Below are 20,503 nucleotides of genomic sequence, written 5' to 3' on the forward strand. Positions count from 1 at the left end.
AACCCTAATACTAGCATACAATTTCAGAAAAACAATATGAAACTAGGGTTTGATTGTTACCTCTCTTGTTATCTCATAATAACAAGTAATCCAATGATGATCTTGACTCTTGAAAGCCTGAGTGCTCCAAGTGTTGCTCCTCTAATGGAATCACAAACCCCAAAAGTAAAGGATGAGTGAGAGAGAGGGCAGAATTTCGGCTAGGGTTTTTCTGGAAGCAGTGGCCGAAATTGAGAGGTCAGGGGGTCTTTAAATACTTGTGGCTTATAGGGTTTCCTGGTGAAACCCTAATTCTTGACTTAGGCTCCAAGAAGTCCATGAACCCACCTTCTAGAAGGCCTTGGATGATTTCTATAGGGCCTCCTATAGATTTCGTCCAACCCTTTACAAGGGAGTCCAACAACCAAATATTGCAATTATCAATGATCTGCAATATCAGTCCCCGTACTTTTAATCAGTTCTTTTAATCCCAAAATTAATACCAAATTAATTTCTGATTAAATACTAATTAAATAATATGATTTCTCTTTAATATATTATTCTTATAATATATTAATAAATCATTTATTAACCTTTCTCTCCAATGTCATCCTGTCAAGTTGCTATGGTGAAGGCAACCCAAAAGGACCATGCTACTATAAGATCAAGTACATACCAATTATAGTTATGGGCTTAGACACCTAATCCAACAGTCTCCCACTTGGATAAGTCTAATAACTAAACTTGCAAGTATGACTTCAGAAACTGATTAGCAATCGTAGCTTTCAAAAGCCGCTGTCAAACTCTGACCTAGTCAATGACGCGTCCTTAGATAAGGGATCATATAATCCTCCTTTCTACAAGATATCGTGTGGACAAAGACATGGAACAAAATCATTCTCAATGTCCAATAGTTTGTTTCCCGGTTTCTGATTTGTTTGACAATGAACTTAATTGAACACATAAATTCAGTCCTGACTGGGCCCGACACATAATTCAACACAAAATCATCGAGGGGCCCAAGATATCGTTTTTCCCATTAGGGCAAAAGGAACAGATAAACTTTGACTTATATTCTTGTACTATTTACTCATCAAATCGTACATAACAACATGTTTTATAACATCAAGTTATTGATGCGTTTACGCATTATCAATGCACAACCAACTCGTAAACAACAACTCATATATCTCGGTTTAAGATTATACGATATTATCGTCTCACAATCACTCATGATCAATTTCATGAAGTGATTCAAATGAGCGTGGGTTTGATCCAATACTCAAATCCTATTTCAGAAGTACTCATGAACGTTGCAGCAAATCTTTGCTATTCTAAGCACTTACACAATCTACAAGTCAATTCATGACAATCTTGCCTCATTACTTACTTCCAAAGTATGATTGACTGTGGATAATTTGAATAATCTAATTATCTTGGAAGTAAAACATGCAAAAGTGAAATAATAGTAAACAATTTACAAAAGACAGTAAACATTACTCATAAATAAATCTCCATTATTTAATCATCAAATGCCAATTACATTTATCTATTACAAGTTTCTAAACATCTATCTAATCACTAAAACTAATATCGTCCTTCAGGCCAATGCTCCTCGCATGTTGAACGTGCTTAATCCTACTCAGACCCTTTGTGAGGGGATCTGCAGGATTCTCTTCTAACGATACTCTCTTGACGATGAGGAGTCCTTCTTTTACACGATGTCTGATGAAATGATATTTTCTGTCGATATGTCTAGATCTGACATGATCCCTTGGTTCCTTGGTTAAAGCAACAACTCCTTCATTATCACATAAAATCTCCATGGGCTCCTTTATGGCTGGTACAACTCCAAGGTCTCCAATGAAGTTCTTCAACCATATAGCCTCCTTTGATGCTTCGCTCGTTGCTATGTACTCTGATTCACACGTGGAATCAGCTATAGTTTCCTGTTTGGAACTTTTCCAAGTCACTGCTCCTCCATTAAGAGTAAACACCCAGCCCGACTGAGAGCAGAAGTTATCTCTGTCGGTATGAAAACTGGCGTCACTATACCCTGTGACTCTCAAGTCTTCACTTCCACCAAGTACAAGGACCCAGTCCTTAGTCCTTCGCAGATACTTAAGAATGTTCTTAACTGCTGTCCAGTGAGCTCTACCAGGGTTCCCCTGATATCGGCTAACCATGCTCAGTACAAAAGCCACATCAGGGCGAGTACATGTCATAGCGTACATGATCGAGCCAACAACGGAAGCATATGGAACTCGACTCATTTCTGCCATTTCTGCATCCGTACCCGGACTATGAGTCTTACTCAGTTTGGTATTGCTGTGGATAGGTAACTCCCCTTTCTTGGAATTTTCCATGCTAAAATGTTTCATCACCTTGTCCAAGTAAGTACTCTGACTAAGTCCTATTAGTCTCTTACTCCTATTTCTCAAGATTCTTATCCCCAGAATATAAGCAGCTTCCCCTACATCCTTCATAGTGAAACACTTCCCAAGCCAGGTCTTAACCTCCTGCAAGGTTTGAATGTCATTTCCTATAAGCAGTATGTCATCGACATATAATACTAGAAAGCTAACTATACTCCCACTATCTTTGAGATATACACATGACTCATCCTCACTCCTAGAGAAACCAAACTCTTTGACTTTCTCATCGAAGCAATGATTCCATCTGCGAGACGTTTGCTTTAATCCATAAATGGATTTCTCAAGCTTGAACACTCTATTGGGGTATTTAGCATCCACAAATCCTTCTAGCTGACACATGAAAACATCTTCAGCCAGCTTCCCATTAGGGAAAGCGGTTTTGACATCCATCTGCCATATTTCATAATCATGAAACGCATCGATGGCTAACATTACCCTAATAGACTTGATCCTGGCTACCGGTGAGAAGGTCTCATCATATTCAACCCCTGGGGTTTGAGTAAAGCCCTTCGCAACCAGTCGTGCCTTGAATGTATGCACCTTGCCATCCATGTCGGTCTTCTTCTTGAAGATCCATTTGCATCTAACTGTCTTACGACCTGGTACATTGTCAATCAAGTTCCAAACTTGATTGTCATACATGGACTGGATCTCGCTATCCATTGCCTCTTTCCATTTCATAGACTTAGGGACTGCCATGGCTTCCTTGTAGCTATTAGGTTCGTCCAAATTTATCAATGTACTATCACTGATAAACGTATCACCTTCTGTAGTATATGGAAACCATATAATACAGGTGGAACGCTAACTCTACTAGAACATCTGAGAGGTAATGATTCATCAACTGGTTCAACATGAATCTCTTCCTCAGGTTGATCGCTAGTGTTTGAGGTTCCATCACCGCTTGATTCTTGAATCTCTTAAAGATCAATTGTCCTCCCACTATCCTCTTGGAGTATGAGTTCCCTCTCGCGGAAAACTCCTCTCCTTGCTATGAAAACCACGTTATCACTAGGTCTGTAGAAAAGATATCCAAAGGATTTCTGTGGGGAACCAATGAAAATACACAGCTCACTTCGAGGTTCAAGCTTGTCGTGAGTCTATCGTCTTACGAAAGCTTCACAACCCCAAACCTTGATAAGTTCCAACGAGGGAACCTTTCCTGCCCACATCTCGTGAGGTGTTTTGGCAACCTTCTTGGTTATGACTAGATTAAGGATATTGGCGGCAGTCTCTAAGGCATACCCCCAGAATGAGATTGGTAGTGAAGCTCGACTCATCATGGAATGGACCATGTCCAACAAGGTTCGATGACGCCTCTCGGCCACACCATTAAGTTGTGGTGTCCTAGGTGGCGTTAATTGTGAAACAATTCCACATTCCTTAAGATAGTCGTGGAACTCGATACTAAGATACTCACCACTTCTATCAAATCTGAGCATCTTTATCTTCCTGCCCAATTGATTCTCCACTTCTTGCTTAAACTCTTTGAACTTTTCAAAGGTTTATGACTTGTGCTTGATTAAGTAGAAATACCCATATCTGCTATAATCATCAATAAAAGTCACATAGAAGCGTTTGCATCCCTTCTAGTGGATCTGAAGGGCCCACACACATCTGTGTATATGAGATCCAACAATCCCTCACCTCTTTCACAAGTACCAGTGAAAGGTGATTTAGTCATCTTTCCAAGCAAACAAGACTCGCACATGTCATGTGACTTTAGGTCAAACGACTCCAACACTCCATCCTTTTGGAGTTAGGCAATGCGCTTCTTGTTGACATGGCCAAGATGACAATGCCACAAGCATGCATTGTCTAGATCATTAGATGAATCAATATGCAACACATTATTTCCTAAGTTATCTACAACCATCACAATTTCATATACACCATTACAAGGCAATGCTTCAAAATAAAATAAACCATTATAATAAGCATTAATAGAACCAATTTCATTATTAAACGAAAATCTAAAGCCTTGTCTGTACAAACCATGAAAGGAAATAATATTCCTCATCATTTCTGACGAGTAGCAACAATCATTCAAATCTAACCCTAACCAACTATTAAGCACTAAAGAGTAAACTTCGATCTTGGTTACAGGAGACGATTTCCTATTTCCCATTATCAGGTTCATTTTCACATGCTCCACAACCCTACTTCTTCTTAGCCTCTGCAAATCAGAACAAATGTAAAAACCACATCCTGTATCAAGGACCCAAGAACTAGCATATGATGAGTTATTAGACAGTATAATATAAATACCTGTAAAGGAGGGCTTTATCTTCCCATACTTGATGTCCTGCAAGTACTTCAGGCAGCTTCTCTTCCAATTCCCCTTTTCGTGGCAGTAGAAGCACGTTGCTTCTTTCGGATCGGAGGAGGGAGGGACAGAACCGATTTTGTCTTTGGATCCACTTGAAGAAGACCCATCATGAGACTTTCCCTTCCAGTTCTTCGAGGGAGCTTTCTTCTTTTTCCCTTTTCCATGTCCAATAGCCAGGACTGGGGCAACAGTAGGAGTGGGAGTGGATTCAACACTTTTCCCTTGCAATCCACTTTTCAGCAGTTCTTAGTAAACCTTGGAGCTTGCTCAATGTGATTTCCTCATTGATCATATGATAAGTCGTCTTGAACTGATCATAGCAAGGAGGCAAAGAGTGTAGGACTATGTCAATAGCTAGCTCTTCGTCAAAGTTGACATTTAACTTGAGCAAACGATCCACATATCTCTGCATTCTTTGTAGGTGGCTCGTGATGGATTCTCCATCCCTTATTTTGGTGGTGATGAACGAGGTTACTATCTCGTACCTCTCTTGACGTGCTCATTGATGGTACTTTTACATCAAGTCCTTGCACATCTCGTAGGGCCAATAGTCCATGTAGAACCGCTGCAGCTCAGGAGTCATGGTGGCTACCATAATACATGACACCTTAGTAGCATCCTTGTGGTGAGCCTTATACTCAACAATTTTGTCGGGAGTAGCCTTGGACTCATCAACCTCTTTTAACGGATTTTCGAGGACATATTCTTTGTCCTCGTAGCGCAAGGCCATTCGAATGTTGCGGATCCAATCATTGAAGTTGGAACCATCAAATGTGACCTTCACACAAATTTTCAAGAGCGAGAATGAGTTTTTGGAGGTGTTGGAGGAACCGAAAACGTTGTTCGAGGTAGTCATCTACAAAAGAAGAAGGTCAAATTTTTTATTAGATAAGGAATCCTTAATATAACACCCAAATTGAAATATTAAGGCTAGGACCCAACACAATAATTCACAATTCGGAAGAGGAATGCCGTAATCCAATTGTAAATTATTAGAAGGTAGGTAAATGACGATTTACCAATTCCACCACGAAAAACGAAATTAAAAGAATTAGGTTTTAAATGAAATGAAATTCCTAGATTCTTTGAGATTCATTGAACTTTTCAATGGCATGTTTAATCTCGATTATGCCCTTCCAGTTTGTGACTGGGATACCGAGGATCACAAACAAGGTGTGAATAATCATGCAAATCAGCTTGCTACTCTCGATGTCAATTACCACCTAATCAATATGCCGGTTAACCACACACGCTCCATTGATCTATGATCATTTACGAGCTACCCATTGCCACGCTTGTTAGTCCAAGTTAGTGTGCCGGTTAGCCACACACGCTCCATTAACGACTTAGCAAGGTGCAATGTGCAATTTCATGGATTAGCACCAATTTCACATTTTAGTAAAGTAACTAAGATTGGGAATTTATAAAAACATTTAGTTACTTTATATTTATCATTGTACTTATTAATGAGGAAATTAATGTCCTATCCTACCCGTTCGGCTAACGAACCTCCACTACTCAAGAGTGTGGTGGTTAAGAGTGGATACCCAATGGCGGTCATTTTACATGCCGCTTCTTTAAACACCCCTTATAAACCAGCTTCGTGAATGAGGCCTACTAACGGTAAGACTGACTCATCTTATATATATATATATATATATATATATATATATATATATATATATATATATATATATATATATATATATATATATATAAATTATTCTTTAATATTATAATAGTATAAGGGTTGTATTTTAAACTTTTAAAATACTAGGGTTTTAGAATTTAATGTTTCACAATTAAAACTTTTAATTAAATTTTAAATTCCAAAACCTAAAGTTGCAATTTGAAACATTTCAAAATTACTTGATCAAAATTTTAAATAATTAATTAATCACATAATCTCATAATTATCATAAAATTTGACAAAATCTCTTATTTAGATGAGGATATCAATTAGCTTTCTAGAAAATTCGATTTTAAACAGTTAAAATAATTTATGGTAATTATCCTGATCTAATTAAGGCCTTAAATCCGAAAAAGCTGCTTACAGGCGAGTCAACTCGTCGAGTCAGGGCATGGACTCGTCGAGTTCATCCGACTCGTAGAGTTCATCTTTGAACTAGCCGAGTTCATCATGCAGATTGCAATTTTGCTTGATTTTTCGATTTGGACAGATCACTATTGTATCAAATATAACAGAAAAAACATCCTAGTCTCTGATACCTCTGATAGGTTATGAGCACATCAACATTCCTATGTGTTCATGCAACCCTAATTTCTTTAGATCTAAGTTTTTCTCTAGTTATACATACAAATAGATCTTCCAAAGCAATAACCCTAATACTAGCATACAATTTCAGAAAAACAATATAAAACTAGGGTTTGATTGTTACCTCTCTTGTTATCTCGTAATAACAAGTAATCCAATGATGATCTTGACTCTTGAAAGCCTGAGTGCTCCAAGTGTTGCACCTCTAATGGAATAACAAACCCCAAAAGTAAAGGATGAGTGAGAGAGAGAGGGCAGAATTTCGGCTAGGGTTTCTTCTGGAAGCAGTGGCCGAAATTGAGAGGTCAGGGGGTCTTAAAATACTTGTAGCTGCTAGGGTTTCCAGGTGAAACCCTAATTCTTGACTTAGGCTCCAAGCAGTCCATGAACCCACCTTCTAGAAGGCCTTGGGCGATTTCTATAGGGCCTCATATAGATTTCGTCCATCCCTTTACAAGGGAGTCCAGCAGCCCAATATTGCAACTATCAATGATCTGCAATATCAGTCCCCGTACTTTTAAACAGTTCCGTTAATCCCAAAATTAACACCAAATTTTCTGATTAAATACTAATTAAATAATATGATTTCTTTTTAATAAATTAGTCTTATAATATATTAATAAATCATTTATTAACCTCTTTCTCTAATGTCATCCTGTCAAGTTGCTATGGTGAAGGCAACCCAAAAGGACCATGCTACTATCAGATCAACTACATACCAATTATAGTTTTGGGCTTAGACACCTAATACAACACGTTACACATGGCATGATTTCACGTTCAAAACAAAACACCTTGCGATCAACATTGTGCACAGGTCTCAAAAGTACTACTCGTGCAATTATCGATATTCTTTCTACAACAATCTGTCACACCCCCAAACCAGGATGGCGGAAACGTCCGGGGGTGGGTGACTTTCATGTATTGTATCATAACAATTGAGTAGTAGTAAAGAAAGCAAACACGGCCATCATATATATATATATATATATATATATATATATATATATATATATAATTGAAAAAGTTACATCATTGTAAGTGTTACATGTTTCAAAAGTCAATTACAATATGATGACAAAAGATTTGTTTGACGCTTTAGAGTCCCATCCTCAAAAGCTGGTGGTTACCTGTTTTACTGATTCCCTGAGAATAAAAGTTGTTTGAAAAAGTGTCAACATTTAAGTTGGTGAGTTCATAAGAATTTGTATGAAAAATAGTACGCCTTTCCGTGAAAAGATATCGTGTTGTTTCCAAAAAATCCGATATTTTCTAATGAATGAGATGTAAGTCGTTCACTTGTAAAATGATGGTGTTTATTCCAAAAAATCCAATATATTCCGTAGAAATGAGTTGTATCTTAGATGTTCCAAGACCGAAATGTATCAGTGTTTTCCACACTTAAAATAGTCATACGTAGTTTTATTCATGTATAAAATCGTTTGAATAAAATGTGTTTTCGTGTAAAATATACGTATAGTCGTTTCCCCATGTGAGTTTTCATAACTGTGCTACAAATGAATTGCATGTCGCGACGTTCTTCAAGTGTCGAAGTGTTTATGACATTTGTCACTCATAACCTGCCGGTCTATCTGTAGCTAATAGTCAGGGTGTGGGATCATCAGTCCCGTATAGATCTATACACAAGTATCACGCTCTCTTACGGGGGATTCTGGTTATGAAACAGGACTTTCGTGTATACCTCAGTTACGTATGATGAAGACAACGTCTCACAAATTTATTCAACAATAGTACGTGTTTTTGTAATGAAAACGTTTGTATATGTAATTATCCCCTTTTTCCAGGATAATTAAGAAGTGACGTAAAACAATTATTGCACCCTTTGCTCAACGGGTTACAATGGTGGTAAAGTTTCGTAAACTATATTTATATAGTTTTAATGAAATGAACGTTTTGTACTCAATATATATATATATATATATATATATATATATATATATATATATATATATATATATATATATATAAGAATAATGTAGTGTATTTTGTAACCTTTTTTCATATCTATACGTTTTAAATCAAAACGTTATATGTAAAAATATACGAGGTTGGTAGTAAAGCCGTTTCACGTATTCAATACTTTTCGTAAAAATAGTAAAATAACGTATTTAAATGTTTGCGTTTTAACGTAAATTTTCTTGTGTGTTACTTGTATTCCCGCCTAAAACATATAAAAAGTCTTGAAAAATATAGGGGTATGAACTCACCTTGATTATGATCGCGGTTTGATAACGAGGTAAAAACAGTGATCTTCGAGTTAGAATACAGGAAGCTAGTCGTATCCTAATAAGTTCTAACACATAATAATATGTGAATATATAAACTATCATGAGAGTGTTTATAAAGAAAACACTAGATATTGAGGGAACTTACCAAATCTTCTTTGAGTTAGCTTGGAAAATGATTTGGAATGGAGTCTTGAACTTGAGATATTTATGGAAGAGAATATGGGAGGAAATTTGGTTACTGTGAAATGGGTTTGGAAAGGATCTCTAAATCATGTATATATATATATATATATATATATATATATATATATATATATATATATATATATATATATATATATGAAGGAAGAGTGAAGTGAAGTGACAGTGAGTTGATGTTTACATTGGAATGTGCACTTATCACGTTGGGAAGCTAATTCAGCAAATCAAGTGGCACCACTTTGCCACTTTTTGGAGATTTTGGCCAAAATGGGGATGATTTCGGCCATGGTATGACCGAAATCCCCTTGTACACTCACAAAGGTGTTGATTTCAGTCCTAGCTTTATCCAAGAAAGGGATTTCTGTCCAATTTGAAGGGATTTCGGCCTTAATGGGCGTTAGCTAGGTGTTTTCGGTCATATGGTTACTCCTTGAGGGTGATTTCGGTTTTAGGCATAAGGTGGTGGTCCTACATGACCGAATCTCATTGCTTTTTATTCCAAAAACCGAATTCCCTTTTAGTGGGGTATAATTCATGCTTTTAACTCTTAATTATTTGACTTGTGTTGACTTGAAATAGTCCATTTCAACATGGTTATACATATATATATATATATATATATATATATATATATATATATATATATATATATATATATATATATATATATATATATATATATATTTGCTTATACAAATGATGCTTCTTTGTCTATAGATGATTCATTGCAACAAGGTTAAGATGTGGTTTCATTTATACATAATACATCTTTAGACTTTGCTTGACTATTGGTATGCGAGTTTGTTTCGTCCTTTTGATCTCCCAATCCATGATTTCCACTGGTTCTTCAATGAAGTTGAGACTCTCATTTACCTCGATTTCGTCGAGTGGGATAACAAGAGTCTCATCAGATAGACACTTCTTTAGATTGGATACGTGGAAGGTGGGGTGTACGTTACTAAGTTCCTGTGATAGTCGAAGTTTATAAGGTACCTGAACAATCCTTGCGAGGATCTCAAATGGTCCAATATATCTTGGATTTAGTTTCCCACACTTTCCAAAACGTATCATTCCTTTCCAGGGTGAGAATTTTAACAGAACGTGGTCACCAACTTGGAACTCCAAGGGTTTGCGTCGTTTATCTGCATAGCTCTTTTGTCGATCTCGAGATGCTTTTAGTCTTTCTCGAATTTAGATGATCTTCTCTGTTGTCTCTCTTATGATCTCACGGCTGGTGAGAGTGCTGTCAGGAAATTACCCCTTTGCTAGTTGCATGTCACCCACTTCAGCCCAACACAGAGGTGATCTGAACTTGCGGCCATAGGGGGCTTCGAATGGAGCAACTTTGATGCTAGTGTGATAACTATTGTTGTATGAGAACTCGACGAGTGGTAAATGGGTATCCCAAGCTTTACCAAAGTCTATCACACAAGCTCTCAACATATCCTCCAATGTTTGGATAGTTCTTTTGCTTTGCCCATCGGTTTGTGGGTGGTTGGTCGTACTCATGTCCAACCTAGTTCCCAGGGGTTTTTGTAGTGACTGTCACAACCATGAGGTGAATCTACTATCCCTTTCGGAGATAATGGATATTGGCACTCCATGCAGTCGCACGATCTCTTTAATGTATGTTCTGGTCAGTTTCTCCATCTTGTCCGTCTCTTTTATTGGTAGGAAGTGTGCGGATTTGGTTAACCTGTCAACGATCACCCAGATGGTGTCAAGTCCACCCGGTGTCTTGGGTAACTTGGTTATGAAGTCCATGGTTATCCATTCCCACTTCCACTCGGGTATCTCTGTGTAACGCCCGTAGATCAGGGATAGTCAATTAAGAGACGATAAGCATCAAAAATGACTTGTTTTGATGGAAGATTATTTAGAAAGATTAATCTTAACTAAGTTGTAGTATATGTTACAAGCATTCCGTACATATAAAGAACGCCGAAATTCGAGTTATAACGAAGAAGTTATGACATGTTGAAGTTTCGCAACAAAACCGGCACGGTACCGAATGATGTAAAAAGTGAGTTTTTGATAAACTACTTTTTAGACATAGTGATCTAAACTAAATTTGTAGTGTTCGTTAAACCGAGAGTATGTATAAAAAGAACGCCCAAATCTGACTTTGTATGAGGAAGTTATGATTTTTCGAAGTTTCAGCTTAGTAGTAGACAGCTAAAAACTCGAATTTTAGATCGAGTGATTTTTAGCCGACACGACCTAAACAAGAATCGAAGGTCTCGTCAATAGTAGCACAACGGTAAAAAGACAGACAAAAACGGACGTCGGATGAAGAAGTTATGAATTTTTAAAGGATTTCCTGTCCCGGTCTGTTAAAAATAATAATATAAAAATTAAAGTCAAAATTAGCCGACGAAGTATATACGAAAGTTGTAGAGCGTAATTTTACCTACGCGTGCATATAAAGAACGTCAAAAACGGAGCTCGTATGCGAAAGTTATGGATTTTAGAAGTTTTGACGTGAAAATCGAGAAATATTGTCAAAACCGGGAAATTTCGCATACGTGGACTTCGGCCACGTCACCTTCGTTGCATGGGTGCCACGTGTCCGAAATATGTCGAGTCATCCAAAGTAGTGGAAGCACCCGAGGAGTGACGCGTGTGCAGAAGAGAGTCTAACGCGTGTTGCCTTGATCCATCCGAGCTTCGCAGGAGCCACGAGCCCCCCACCCCGGGCCCGGACTTCGGTCCAGTCAGGACCCTCCAGCGAGGCCCTCGCATGCACAGCCCACGTGCGAGCCAGGTGCTGCCTCCTTCGGATCTGCTGCCGCGTGGCCTCCTCTCAACCGTCCGATCAGCAGCCTCCCCTATAAATAGAAGGCTGCGAGCCTTCTCGGGTAATTTTGAGAAATTGGCAATTTTGGCCCCTTTTTCAATATTTCCTTCATTTTAACATCCCCTGAAGCCCCGGTATCAATTACAACCCCCGGAATACGCCACGAAGTGCCCGAGAAGCCCGAAAAATTTATCTTTTCGGTTTCGAAGCCCGAACCTCGCAGAGCCCGGTTTCTGAATAAAACTCCCGGTTTTATTAGAAACGAACGTTTTAGGAAACGAATTGCTGCCTGATTTTCATTAAATCAGGTGAGTGTGTAGTCACTTTCATCTTACACATAGATATGAAGTATTTTATATAAAATACGTGCTATATGTATATATGTTGTTTATTTATTTGAAATGGATGTTGAATGGATGTTTTATACATGTTTAAAATAATTTAAAATGTATATATATTTTATCTTTAAATATGTTGGGTAAAACATGGGTAGATAAAGGATGAGGGATAAAAGTACAGTATAGATGTACGTTGGTAGCTATAAATTTAGTACAGTATAGATGTATGTTGGCAGCTATGGATTTAGTACGTTGGCGACTATGTGACGTAGTGCCTATTGTATAAACCCTGGCGACTATGAGACGTAGTGCCTATTGTATAAACCTTGGCGACGATGTGACTTCGTGCCTATTTGACATAAATTGTTGAGGGAAAAGCAATGTTGTCACCCTTTTGACATAAATTGTTGAGGGAAAAGCAATGTTGTCACCCTTTTGACATAAATTGTTGAGGGAAAAGCAATGTTGTCACCCTTTTGACATAAATTGCTGAGGGAAAAGCAATGTTGTCACCCCGATGTTTGTTTGACATAAATTGTTGAGGAAAGCAATGTTGTCACCCCATTGGTTGTCTTATTTGACATAAATTGCTGAGAAAAGCGATGTTGTCACCCCGATGGTTGCCTTATTTGACATAAATTGTTGAGGAACCCCCGAAGCAATGTTGTCACCCCTAGTGAAAATCCTTAGGCTATGTCCCTTGTGATAGTTGTTTTAGAGACGTATAGTGAGGATAATGGGAATGGGTAATTAGGGTTATTTTTGGTTGATGAAATTAATAAATTTATTGTTGATTGAGAACTTAATAAGTTTATTATTTATTGTGGGTTGAAAACCCTATATGCTCACCAGGCTTCCAAGCCTGACCCAATCAGCTTTTTATATTACAGGTAGTGGACCCCGAGCATAGTCGGTTGATGATGAGTGATTTTATGGATTATAGGCCAGTAGTTATAAATAACTGTTGTAAGGCTTATAATGTCTTGTTTATGCTTTTGATCTGTATCGGAACATGACATCCCGAGGTTTTGATATGAAATGAAAATGTATATTTTTCTTAAAGAAAGGTTTTGATAAATTTTTATCATGTTTTTTTTTGGGAACAAATTCCGCAACATCTTCTAAAAGGGTTTACTCTGATTTTATTTTAAAAAGCATAAACGAAATCGGTCTTTTCTGGCTGTGAAATTGGGGATGTCACACTCTGGTTGTTGTAGCAAACCCGAGGGCTTATGGTATTCTACCTTGACCGTGGCGCAAGTCAGGCACTTGCCCACATAGGTACGATTTCGGCTTTCATGTTTGGCCACCAATAAAGCTTCTTTAGGTCTATGTACATCTTGTCTGAACTGGGATGAATGGAGTATCGAGTCGTGTGAGCCACGTTCATGACAACATCTTTGAATCCACCGAACTTCAGTGTCCATATCCGATTCATGAGGTAACGAACTTCGTCACCCTTGACTTCTATATTTTTATCCATTCCTCTTAAGGATTCCCCTGTGACATTTTCGAGTTTCAAGGCTTCCACTTGGGCCTCTTTGATCTGGGTGGATAGGTGTGAATGGATAGTTATGGTCAACAACTTTACTAGACGGTCTGAGTATTCTTTTTGGCTGAGGGCATCTGCTACTACGTTGGCCTTGCCTGGATGATAAAAAATTTCACATTCGTAATCGTTTAGTAGCTTCACCCATCGACGTTGCCTCATGTTGAGTTCCTTTTGATCGAAGATGTGCTGGAGACTTTTATGGTCCGTGAAGATTGTGCACTTCGTGCCATAAAGATAGTGTCTCCAGATTTTCAAAGCAAACACCACGGCTCCTAAATCGAGGTCATGCATGGTGTAGTTAACTTCGTGAGTCTTAAGTTGTCTCGAGGCATAGGCAATGACCTTTCCTCGTTGCATGAGCACACACCCAAGACCCTGGTTTGACATGTCGCAGTAGACCACAAAGTCATCGGTTCCTTCTGGAATAGACAAGATCGGGGCGCTGCATAGGGCTTCCTTTAGTGTCTGGAAATTAGCTTCTTGTTTCTCATCCCAGTTGAAGGTTACACCCTTCTGGGTCAAGGTGGTGAGTGGCTTAGCGATCTTAGAGAAGTTCTATATGAATCTGTTGTAGTAGACAGCAAGGCTTAAGAACTGGCGAATCTCCATTAGTGTTTTTGGTGCTTTCCAGTTCTTAATTTCCTTGATTTTGGAGGGGTCCACATGTATTCCCTCTTTTCTAACCACATGGACCAAGAAGTCCACCTTTCGGATCCAAAATTCACATTTGGAAAACTTGGCATATAGCTTTTCCGTCCTCAGTGTCTCCAGGACTTGTCGTAGATGTTGACTGTGCTCTTCCTTACTTTGTGAATAGATCAATATGTCATCGATGAATACTATCACGAATTTATCTAAGTAAGGTCGGCATACCTGATTCATCAGGTCCATGAACACAACTGGTGTATTTTTCATTCCGAAGGGCATTACCACCAACTCGTAGTGACGTAGCGAGTCCGAAATGCCGTTTTGGGAACATCTTCCTCCTGGACACGCAGTTGGTGGTAACCCGACCTCAGATCGATTTTTGAGACGTAGCATGCTCCCTGAAGTTGGTCGAATAGGTCATCGATTCAGGGTAGAGGGTATCGGTTTTTGATGGTAAGTTTGTTCAAATCACGATAATCAATGCACATGCGAAAAGATCCGTCTTTCTTCTTAACGAAACAGAACTGGTGCTCCCCAAGGTGAGAAGTTGGTAGGATAAATCCTTTGTTCATTAGTTCGTTTAGTTGACTGGATAATTCCTGCATTTCGGCCGGAGCCAATCGGTATGGGGACTTGGCTATGGGGGTGGCTCTAGGAATTAAGTCAATTCTGAACTCGACTTGTTGCACATGAGGTATTCCTGGAGGGTCTTCTGGGAATACATCGGGAAAGTTACAGACTTCCGGAATATCCTTGATATCCTTTACCTCCTTCTTCTTGTCAACAACATGTGCTAGGAATGTGTGGTTCTTCTTGCGCAGATAGGTCTGAGCCTTGATGCACAAGATGATTTTGAGACTTGTGCTAGGTTTGTCACCGTAGATGATGAGGGTCTCGTTATTTGGTAAGTTGAGTCGGACGGCTTTTTCGTAAAATAATATGCCGACGTGGTGAGGACTTAACCAATCCATATGAATGATGACATCAAAACTCCTTATTGTGACCGGCATTAAATCGATTTGAAAGGAATGATTGTTTAGAGTTAGAGTGCACCCAATGTACACGTCTTTAGTGCTTTCAGTTTTACCATTTGCCATTTCTACCGTGAATATTTCGTTGAGTGATTGTGGTTTTTGGTTGAGTATGTGTTTAAATTTGTGCCTCACGAAACTTGTCTCCATACCACTATCGAAGAGTATGCATGCATATGAATTATTGAGAAGGAACGTACCGATAACCACCGTGGATCCTTCAGGGCTTCCTCGTGCCCTAACGTCATAACTCTTCCTGTACCCCCAACATTCCTGTTATTGGCTTTTGGGCATTCCGTCTTGAAGTGCCCCGTTTCCCCACACCCGTAGCATGTTCAGCTTACTCTGGTAGTTATGGTTGGGACTGTCTGTCGGGGTGGCTCCTTAAAGAAACGAAAAGTGTTTCCTTTCTTGTTGCAATTTCTGCAATGCATTTCCCGACAAGCTTCAACATGATGGAAGTTGCACTTGTTACATTTGGGTAGGGTTCCAGCATATTGCTTTGTTGGTGCTGGGGCGGCCGGGACAGTGACAATGTGGGTTGCCACTATTTGTTGTTTCTTGGCGGGCTCGTGCGTTGATTTGCCCTTCCTCTTGTTCCAGGGTCTTCACTTGTTGTCACTCCCTTTTGCTTGTTCAGAATGGGCGTCATAAAGCCCTAGGGGACTCCATGATCTACAAGTGTTCGTGCCAAGCGTTTGACACTATCAAAGGTAGTGGGGTTTGAAGATACCACATTTCCTTGGATCTGTGGGGATAGTCCCCAGAGGTAACATTCCACCTTTTTGCTTTCCGGGGTGACCATCCCAGGACAAAGCACTGCCAAGTCACTGAACCTGGTGGTGTATGTTGTTATATCGGACCCCTCCATCGTGAGGTTCCACAGTTCTTGCTCCAATTTTTGTATTGCGCCCCTTGGGCAATACTCTGCTAGCATCATGCTTTTCAGGTCCTCCCAGCTCAAAGCGTTGGCCACGGGGAGTGTTAATGATTTGACCTGACCGTTCCACCAAGAGAGGTCCCCGTCGGTGAATGTGCAGGCTGTAAATTTAACCTTACTCTCTTCCGGACAGGCACGTATTTCAAACACTGACTCAGTCTTCTCGAACCACCTTGCCAGGGCGATGACACCTCCGTCGCCATAGAATGTTTTGGGTTTGCAGTTCGAGAAGTCCTTATAGGAGCATCCTCTTGGTCGACCATGGTTGTCGCCATGGTTAGAACTATTAGTACCAATTCCAGCCCCAGTGACATGTAACGCCCGTATTTCTGGGCTAAGCATTAATGATGATATAATAGTCTAGTTCAACCATTGGAACTCGTTTTGAAGTAATAAGAATGAATTATGTGCTTTAAACTTAATTATTATGATTAAGGATAAAAATAAGTGTCGAAAATAAATATTAGATAAAGCCGATATCTATGAAGAAAGTTGTAGTGGTTGAAACAAGGATTTCGGAGATATAAAGAATACCGAAATCCGAGTTATAACGAAGAAGTTATTACCTGTCGAAGTTTCGCGACAGAACCGGCACGACGCTGTATGACGTAAAAAGTAAATTTACGATAAAGTGCTTTTTAGCCTTAGGGATCTAAACGAAATTCGTATTGTTCGTTAAACCGAGATTGTGCATAGGAAGAACGCCCAAATCTGACTTCGTATAAGGAAGTTATGATTTTTCTAAGTTTCGGCTTAGCAGTATGCAGCCCGAAGTTCGAATATGAGATCGAGTGATTTTTAGAAGAAACAACCTAAACGAGAATCGAAGATCTTGTTGATAGTAGTTCAACGGTAAAAAGACAGAAAAAAACGGACGTCAGATGAAGAAGTTATGAATTTTTAACGGACTTTTCTGTCCCGGCCTATTAAAAATATAACTTTAAAAATAAATTCAAAATTAGCCGACAGAGTCTAAACGAAAGTTGTAGAGCACAGTCTCACTTACGTGTGGATATAAAGAAAGTCAAAAACGGAGCTCGTATGCAAAATATATGAATTTTTAAAGTTTGGAAAATTTGTGTACCCCCCGCGTACAAGAGTACGTCCAGCGTACTCGTGTGTGTGATCCGGAGTCGGCCACGTCAACACCCTCTTCGCATAAGACACGTTTCACGCAGGTTTGACACCTCTGATGCCACGCATCACCCTACGCCCAGCGTACGAAGGCTTACGCCCCGCGTAGAGCACCGCTGAGAAGTACGCCCAGCGTACCTTGGATTTACGTCCAGCGTAACTTCAGAGTTCAACCACTATAAATAGCGGACGATGCCATCCGATTTTAGGTTACAATTTTCATTCTCTCTCCCCTATACTTTCTTGAATATTGCAAAAATTACCCCTAAGCCTAGAATATCATCCTAGATCGTAAGCAAGCCCCGAAGAGCCCGAAGATCCCGAGAAAAAGAGTTTTCGAGCCAAAACTCTGCCCACGTGAAGCCCGGTTTTTTAGAAAACATCCCGGTTTCATCGAAGAATATTGTTTTTAGGGACGAAGTGTTGTCCAACCGCCGTCTTATCAAGTGAGTGTATAGTCACTTTCATCTTACACATAGATATGAAGTATTTTATATAAAATACGTGCTATGTGAATATATATTGTTTGTTTATTTGAGATGGATGTTGAATGAATGATTTATACAGGATTTAAATGATTTAAACTGTATATGTATTTTATATCTACAAAAATGTTGGTAAAACATGGGTAGATGAAAGAATGTTTTATACAGATTTTAAACTGTATATGTATTTTATATCTACAAATATGTTCGGCAAAACATGGGTAAAGAATGATGGATGAAAGACGGTATAGATGTACGTTGGTAGCTATGCATTTAGTACCGTATAGGTGTACGTTGGTAGCTATGGATTTAGTACCGTATAGATGAACCTTGGCAACTATGGATTTAGTGCTTGTTGTATAAATCTCGGGCAGCGATAGACTTCGTGCCTATTCCTTTGGTTACTTTGGCAGCTATGGACTTAGTGCCTGTTGTATAAATCTCAGGCAGCGATGGAATTCATGCCTATTCCTTAAGATATTCCTTAGGAATGAATGAATGGGGGACAGATGATTCTTAAGATCTTTAAGAATAAAGAAGATAATGGGGATGGGAAATTGGGTTGATTGTTTGAAGTTTAAACATAATAAATTTATTTATTGTGGGTTGAAAACCCTATATGCTCACCAGGCTCCCATGCCTGACCCACTCAGTTTTTCTGTACTACAGGTAGTGGAACAAGGGCATAGTTGGACGATGACGAGAGATTTTGGATTATAGGCCAGTAGATGTAAATAACTGTTGTAAGGCCTATGTTGTACTGTTTATGCTTTTGGTCTGTATCGATGTGGACATCCCGAGTTTTGTAAGGAAAAATGAAATTACATTTCTTTAAGAAATTCTTTGATAAATGTTTATCACATTTTGTTTTGGGGACAAATTCTGCAACACTTTTTTAAAGATTACTCTGATTTCATTTTAAAAAGCATAAACTAAATCGGTCTTTTCTGGCCGAGAAATTTGGCGATGTCACAGACACCGTTGGAGCTAATCTGTACTATCGCAGCGGTTACATCGGCTGTCACAGCAGCTCGAAAGACAACAATATCCATCAGTGGTGGTGGCGGTGGTGGTGTTGTTGTTGTGTTGTTGTAACGCCTGTTAGATTTGCGCGGAGGCATTTTTCTGCTATAAAGTTTAAAGATGAAACGATGATGAGTTTTCAAGAGTGGTTACAATTCAGATGTTAACGGACTAGATTATTTTAGTTCTATGCGTTTTATGTTCCGACTTTAGCGTATCTTGTAAGCGATATATGATGGAATCTACTATAGTTAATTTAAATGATTTCAATCAATTCATGAATTTAATAGTGACACTTCAATGAAATAAAGTGCATGCCAATTTCATTGATATATTTTAGTACATAGTGTTGGGAAATTTTGACCTTTTAAGCAGGTCTACAATACATCAATGTAAGGGAAATTTTTGACAGCATATTGATTCCCTTGAATATTGTAATCACTTATTCGCAGGGTTGTACTTACATACGGAAAGAAAAACACCTAATCTGATAACAAAACATGAGTAGTATAGGAAACTACTAGTGGCGGTTGATCATCTGTGGGCCATGTAACGCCCGTAGATCCGGGCTAGTCAATTTAGAGATAATAGGGGTCGAAAACGACTTTTTGACAAAAGATTATTTAGAATAAATAATCTTAACCACGTTTTATAATACGTCTCAAGGTTTCCGTACATATAAAGAACGTTGAAATCCGAGTTATAACGAAGAAGTTATGGTCCGTCGAAGTACGTAAATAGTGAATTTACGATGGAGGACTCTTTAGACTTAGAAATCTAAACAAAATTTGTAGTATACGTTAAACCAAGAACATACCAAAAAAGAACGCCCAAATCTGACTTCGTATGAGGAAGTTATGAATTTTCTAAGATTTGGCATAGCAGTGCACGGCCCGAAACTCGAATTTTAGTTCGAGCGGTTTTTGGCCTACGCGACCTAAATGAAAATTGAAGATCTCATTAATAGGAACTCAACGTTAAAAAGACAGACGAAAACAGAGTCCGTATGTAGAAGTTATGAATTTTACACGGACATTTAATAGTATAATCTCCTCGTACTGTTAAATTTAAGATCGGTCGAGAATTA

The sequence above is a fragment of the Lactuca virosa genome, chromosome 8, assembly GCF_052849685.1.
Source record: "Lactuca virosa cultivar CGN04683 chromosome 8, Lactuca_virosa_CGN04683_v6, whole genome shotgun sequence".
Classification (NCBI taxonomy): Eukaryota; Viridiplantae; Streptophyta; class Magnoliopsida; order Asterales; family Asteraceae; genus Lactuca; species Lactuca virosa.